Genomic DNA, 7170 nt, shown 5'->3' on the forward strand with positions numbered 1-7170 from the left:
ATAAGTCAACAACTGGAAATATAAAGTTACTTCAATAACTGTATTATCAACGTAACTATAATTAGTACCTATTATATTATCAGCAGAAAATTGTAATAATTTATATTTCTTTCGGAGAAACTATCCCTAAAATGTTCTTATTGTATTCCTAGTTTGTGGATATTGTGCGTATTAGATGCACTAATTTATTTTTCCAAGATTATTGGTGTTAAAATATCTATTGAACAAAAAGTTTTTAAATACTATTATACTACAAAACCAAAGCAATATGTTGCTTAAATATGATATAGTTAGAGAAAATAGAATAAGAAAAAATATCCCCTGGCCACTTCCAATTAGTCGAAAATTTCGAAATTCTTATGAAGTTATTTGTTATCATGGTGATAGTATTCTGTTTCTTAATAAATTATCCGAAATACATAATTATCTTTGATGTAACTTTAAAAAAACTTTGCATATTAGATCCTTCTTGTTCCTGTTCACATTTTTCTATTTTAACTATATTATAAAGTTATTTATTTATAATATGTGATTATAATACATTATTAAAAAATTCTTTTTTTTTTCTTAAAATATTCTATGCCCTATCTTCTTAAAAAGTGGTAAGAAAGTGAGGTTGAGGGAGGGTGACTGTAGAGTAGGGTTAGTGGTAAATTACGGTAAATTACCATATAAAAATTTCTAAAATGACAGACAATAAAGGGTATATATAAAAAAACGGTAGACCGAAAAAGTGGATAGATTGTAAATTTACAATTTTCTTACAAAATTTTAGTTTAATTAGTTTTCAGTGTATATTATTAAGTTTCTTTTAGTATTGATCTAATATAGTAGGTACAAAACAAGCTATTCGTACGCATGTGGAAATGCCTAAAAAGGAAACCATATTAGATGGATGTGTATGGAAATACAGAAATATAAATAATATTTTAAATGTAAAGGTATTATAATTTTTAATTGTAACAAAACAATGATATACCGTCTGTTGCATAGCCTACCTGAACATATGAAATCCCATGTAAATTTTAAAAACGATAAATAAAAGATCTCTATTTTATTTAACAGAAGAAAATACTTGAAACTTTTTAAAGAACTTATTGAAATGAAACAAACCTTCATTTTAAATTGCTTCTTTGCATTCATTTTTGAGTGAAACATAATAAAATAAAAAAAATAAATATGAATTATAAACTGAAGAATTTGATTAAGTTTATGGAGGAAATTGTCGACAAGATGTAACAGATTCATTTTCTGTGCATTGTCCAAATAGGCCTATTCCGTGCAAATCTACAATTAAAAATGTAATTGAATGATTTTAAACAATAGGAATAAATATTAAATACTATCAATATAAAAGAAAAATAATATTGATAGGAATCATCGAGAAATAATGAATGAAAATTAATTAATTGTTAGAAGTAGAAGAAAAAAATAATTAATTGTTAGAAGTAGAAGAAAAAATGCATGAAGAAACAGTCAAAAAATGAATGCTTTGAGAAATAAACAAAAACCATCATATACAGGTGGTCTCAAAAGTGGCTCACCCCTATAACTTTTATTTTATCAGATATTAAAAACGAGATTTGGTATATTAGTATATGACATAAATTAGGATTGATTGATGTATTCAATTCTTTTCGGTCGCTTCCTCTTTCACCGGAAATGACTACAACTTTTGATTTTTAAATGGCACCCTCGGTATTTTTTTACTTTATTTGATAGAAAATGACATTCTGAATAGAATGACATATCATATGTCAACTTTTGACATTTTTGCTAAAACTAATTTGAATTTTAAATTTCAATCTAGAGTGCCATGCATGGCTATGTTAAAATCACTAATTTTTAATCAAGGAGCCTTGGAAAAATATATTTCATCGTCTAATGTTATTCGTGTCTTGTCCTAGCCGGTTAAAAGATGCTCAAATCGTATTTTTAATCATATCTCAATTTTTTCAAATGGAACGAGGGTAGCCTATTAGCATATTTGGAAACAGCATTTTTTTACGAATAATTTTATACCACACACTTGGTATTTCGAGTCAAATTTTCGTTATGAACCGCAGGTTACAATGTCAAATAAACCATATTCGAAAATGTCAAAAGTTGACATATGATACGTCATTCTTCAGAGTGTCATTTATTATCCAATAAAGCTTTGAATAAGAAGACTACAATAAAGCAACAAAAAAAACCGAGGGTACCATTTTTAAATCAAAAGTTGTAGTCATTTCCGGTGAAAGAGGTAGTGACAGAAAAAAATTGAATACGTCAATTAATCCTAATTTATGTCATATATTAATATACCAAATCTCGATTTTTTGTTTAAAAAAATAAAAAAGTTATAGGGGCCACTTTTGAGACGCACCCGGTATACCACTGTTTGGTGTCAAGTCATTTGAACATATCAGAATTATTATACGGGGGTCAAGAACGTAGGGCAATTTTTATCCCCCCCCCCCATTTCTCCATCATATAAATAAGAAGTTCTTAATTTTGGGAATTGTTTAGTGTATACATTTTCTGTTCAAGCAGTGTGTTTATTTATCTGCAAACTAATTTCATTAAAGACTATTATGTTTACAGTATCTTTACAGTCTATATTTTTGGATAATTTTGACAGATATGTAGAGGAAATTCACAATAAGTTTGTCATAATGTGACATAATTTATAATTATTGTAATAATATTTTAATTGTTTTCGATTAATTTAGTATTTTTCTATCTCTCATAACTCAAAAGTGAATTTGTATAACTTATTCAAAATGAACAATTTGTTTCATATAAAAGGATTTTTTAAAAAGTTTCAAATAAGTTTTTTTTCTAAAATAAAATGGGAAACTTTTATCATTATTGTTAAAATTTACATGAGATTACCTAGGTCGGCGATGCAACACACGGTATATAAAATACGTGATGTCATACACTTTAGGTCTGTTCCCAGAAGAATCCCTGACTAGTCAGCACGTTTCTCATTGGTTAAAATGCGTAGAAACCTGATTGTTAGTCAGGTTTCTACGCATTTCAACCAATAAGAAACGCGCTGACTAGTCAGAGATTCTTCTGGGAACAGACCTTTTGTTGTTTTATTTTTTTATCATAATCCATAGGTAAAAATAATTTAAACTATCATTAATTATTGACGCTTGTTAAAGAAGGTCTGCTAAAGGAAAACTAAAATAAAACAAAATGAAAATAAAAACAGAAAAAAAGTTTAATAATAATAAAACACAAAATACAGTATAAAACATTAAATAAAATAAAAAAAAACCGTTTCTACAGGGACAGTGTAAAAAGGTTTTTGGTCCATAAGGGTCTACGTCACGTGGGCTGATCCTGACTAGCACAGACTAATTACAGGTAAAACTCGTTTTGTTCATTAAAAATACAAAATCGTCTGTCCTAGTCGAAGCTTCTAGATAGATAATCGGTTCAGTTTGCCTCTAATACCCTGTGATTATGTGTGCAAATTAGTTTTTTTTTATTACAAAACGCGAATTGATTTCGTTTTTGTGCGTAGAATTGCGTCGGATCATCATGCGTGATTTTTATTTGGGAATTAGAGTAAGGTATAAATAGACTAATATAGCGAAATATACAGGGTTGCTCACTGTAGTGAAAAAGGCTTTATACAATAAGTTTCTCTGATTGAGATTTTAAATTCTTTTTTTTACAAAGTGGACGGGCATACATTTTTTTTTAAATACAGGGTCGCTGTTATGTATGGAAACGGTCGATTATTAGGTAAAATATACAAGGTACTGCAAAAAGTTAAATACAAAAATTATAGCGTTTTTAAATGTCTATTGGTGAGTAATAAATTTATGTATACAGGATCGGTCATAAAATCGTGGCACATAAAAGTTTAATTTTTTAAATAAAACCCCTTGTATATTATTGCATAGTTCAATTCTTCCTTCAATTCTAAGCAAAAATCGAAATACACACAATGTACCTTAAACCAACAGTTTTCGAGTTATTGACTTTTAAAAATAAATATCACTTAAACAATTAGATTTAATTAATTTCGATGTATTTGGTTTCAATTAATGATGTCATTCTGCCGAAACTGTGATACTGTTTTTGTAATGGGTTTTTAAATTCCTATTAGCTACTAGTAAATTTAAGTATACAGGGTCGGTCATAAAGTTGTGTCACATCAAACTTTTTTTTAAATGAAACCCTCTTCCTTCAATTTTAAACAATAATCGTAATACACAATGTACATAAATTGAAGAATTGAAATGTTAAACGAAAATTTTGTAATTTCCAGACTTGCTATACTCTCATTTTATACATCTATAAATGATAACTTGAAAACTAATGTCAAATATTATTAAGTTTACAGTTTCGGCAAAATGGCATGGTTAAATGAAACTGAATATATCGAAATTAATTAAATCAAATTGTGTAAAGTGATATTTTCAAAAGTCAATAACTCGGAAACGGTTGGTATGAGGTACATTATGTGTATATCGATTTTTGCTTAGAATTGAAGGAAGAACCGAAATATGCAATAATATATAGGGGTTCCGTTTAAAAAATTAAAACTTTGATGTGCCACGACTTTATGGCCGACCTTGTACACATGAATTTATTACTCGCTAATAGATATTTATAAACCCTATAACTTTTTTTTGTATTTAACTTTTGCGGTACCTCCTATATATTTACCTAATAATCGACCGTTTCCTTTACATAACAGCGACCCTGTATATGTTAATCACACTAAAGTATTAACTAACTAGACTTTATTATAATTATGAAGAGCTACAGTTTTCTAAGTCTCTAATTTTATAAAGTAATTTCGATTAAAAAAGCAATAGTAGGTAGATAAAAAAATATGCAATATAAAAAATTTGCCAGGATATTTTGTAAAAATGATTGATTTAAGAAATCTCAACCACAAAACTTGATATGGAGCGTTTTACTAAACAGTGGATCACCCTGTATACTGGAGAAATATACAATAGGAGAGAGCGAATGATAATTATCATCCTTTGTCACGTATAAAACTACTATGTATTTCTGCGACTAGTGGGGAAGGCCCTTCGATTATGGTATGTACAGGTTTAGGCCCTTTGCTCCAATATTTTTTCTATTTACCACAGCACTGTTGGCGGTAGCCAATATCACTTTGTTTATATTGCGTTTAGTTTGTCGACATATATAGCGGTTACAATGGTTTTTAACGTGTAGGAAACAGGGAAGCGAATGTACAATTTGTTTCTAGGTTAACCAAATGGTGCATTTAATTAATGGTTTATTTTATTTCCTTTTCAATTTTTGCATCACTCTAATAATAGATACATTGGGGGAGTTTGAGTTCATTGAGTCTGAGCATTAGTTAGTTTAGAAACTGTAATTTGGTAATTAAGGCTGTTCTTTCCATAATATTTTCTCTATTGAAGATATGTTAAAAATAAGTCGAAAGAATCGTGAGAATAATTGCGTAGAACATAGAGTGTTTTTATTTTGTAAAAAATTCCTTAAAATGAAATCTCACTTTATTGATTTCATATTTATGACAAATATCTTCAGCAGTTAGTTGTTTACTCCTAATGAGAGTTGTAAAAAATCATCTAGAGATCATTTCTAGATTCTCATATTAAAACGCGATTTTTTTGATGACACATTTTTAAAGTTAATTGATCATAAACTAATTTTTTTAATTTTTTCATAGTTGTTTTAAATTCACTGATAGTAACGATTTATTATTTAATGTTATCTGCTTCTGTTTTATTTGTTATTTGTTGCTTTACAATAGAAATCGGTAATATAAAAATTAGAATGTATTTTGTTATATTCTTTCAAATTTTTCAACAATAAAACAGAAACAACAAATTACAGAATTTGTGTTGCTAGTAGACGTTAGTACCATCGACTACTAAAAGCTCGTTATTTTTAGGAATCTTTTTGGTTTGAACAATTTTGAACATAGACGCATATTTTTACACGAAAAAATCTCAGCGTGCTTATTTGAGCTTAGAAATTAGAATTCAGAATCATTAATCTTCAGATTATCTTAAAAAAAAGATTTCAGTTAACGTCTCCTTTTTGCTGCCAGGGCTAATCTGGACAGGGCCTACTTTGTTTACGCGGAATCCGAACCGCTGTCCTCGGCCATATCATGGTCAGTGGCCTACCGACTTAGGAAGTGTTTAAATTAACTCTTACTCACGAGATATCCGATCTCATCCGGCCTCGAACCGTCGTGAATGAGCAGTGTGTATCAATAGATTTTACACTTTTCCCTTGGACAACAGCACGATACAGAGAGTTTCGAACCGGTCACCCGTCCATCCACGAGTATCGCCTTACGTCGCTTAACTTGTGTTTTTTCTAAAATGTAAAATAATAAAATATATGAAATACGATCTTCTCTGGAACGTTTTATATATTTATTTTTTACATTATTTTAATTTTACATAATGAGTTGAGGGAATATGTTGTAATAACTTTTGATGCTTTCGGAACTAATAGAACAAGAAGATTGTTTTTTATAATGTCATTATCGGTTATGGGTTGTCATATTATATGTATTAGATCGATTCATACATATAGATTTTAGTTGTGTGGGCAACGGCCTAGCTACTTCGAAACACCGGTTCCCATTAGAACACCGAAGTTAAGCGACGTAAGGCGATACTAGTGGATGGACGGGTGACCGGTTCGAAACTCTGTATCGTGCTGTTGTCCAAAAAAAGGCAAAAGTGTAAAATCTATTGACACACACTGCTCATTCACGCCGGTTCGAGGCCGGATGAGATCGGATATCTCGTGAGTAAGATGCGATAAATTTAAACACTTCCTAAGTCGGTAGGCCATTGACCAAGATATGGCCGAGGACCGCGGTTCGGATTCCGCGTAAACAAAGTAGGCCCCGTCCAGATTAGCCCTGGCAGCAAAAAGGAGACGTTAACTGAAATCTTTACTTTTACTTTTAGTAGTGTATTATAGCACTACTTGTACTATTTGAACTAAGTTGTGTCAGTACCTAGTACAAACTATCGATGTTGTTTGTATATTTAATTAATTTTAATATAATTCAATTAACAAAATATGTAAGTATTGGATTTTTTGATTAAAAATCAATAGTACCGTTAGTATATTATAGAATATGTGATCAATTAATTTTGCAGAGAGATTTAAATTTGTCATCTTTTTATT

This window comes from Sitophilus oryzae, unplaced genomic scaffold (genome assembly GCF_002938485.1).
Source record: "Sitophilus oryzae breed Bouriz unplaced genomic scaffold, Soryzae_2.0 scaffold_404_pilon_pilon, whole genome shotgun sequence".
NCBI lineage: Eukaryota > Metazoa > Arthropoda > Insecta > Coleoptera > Curculionidae > Sitophilus > Sitophilus oryzae.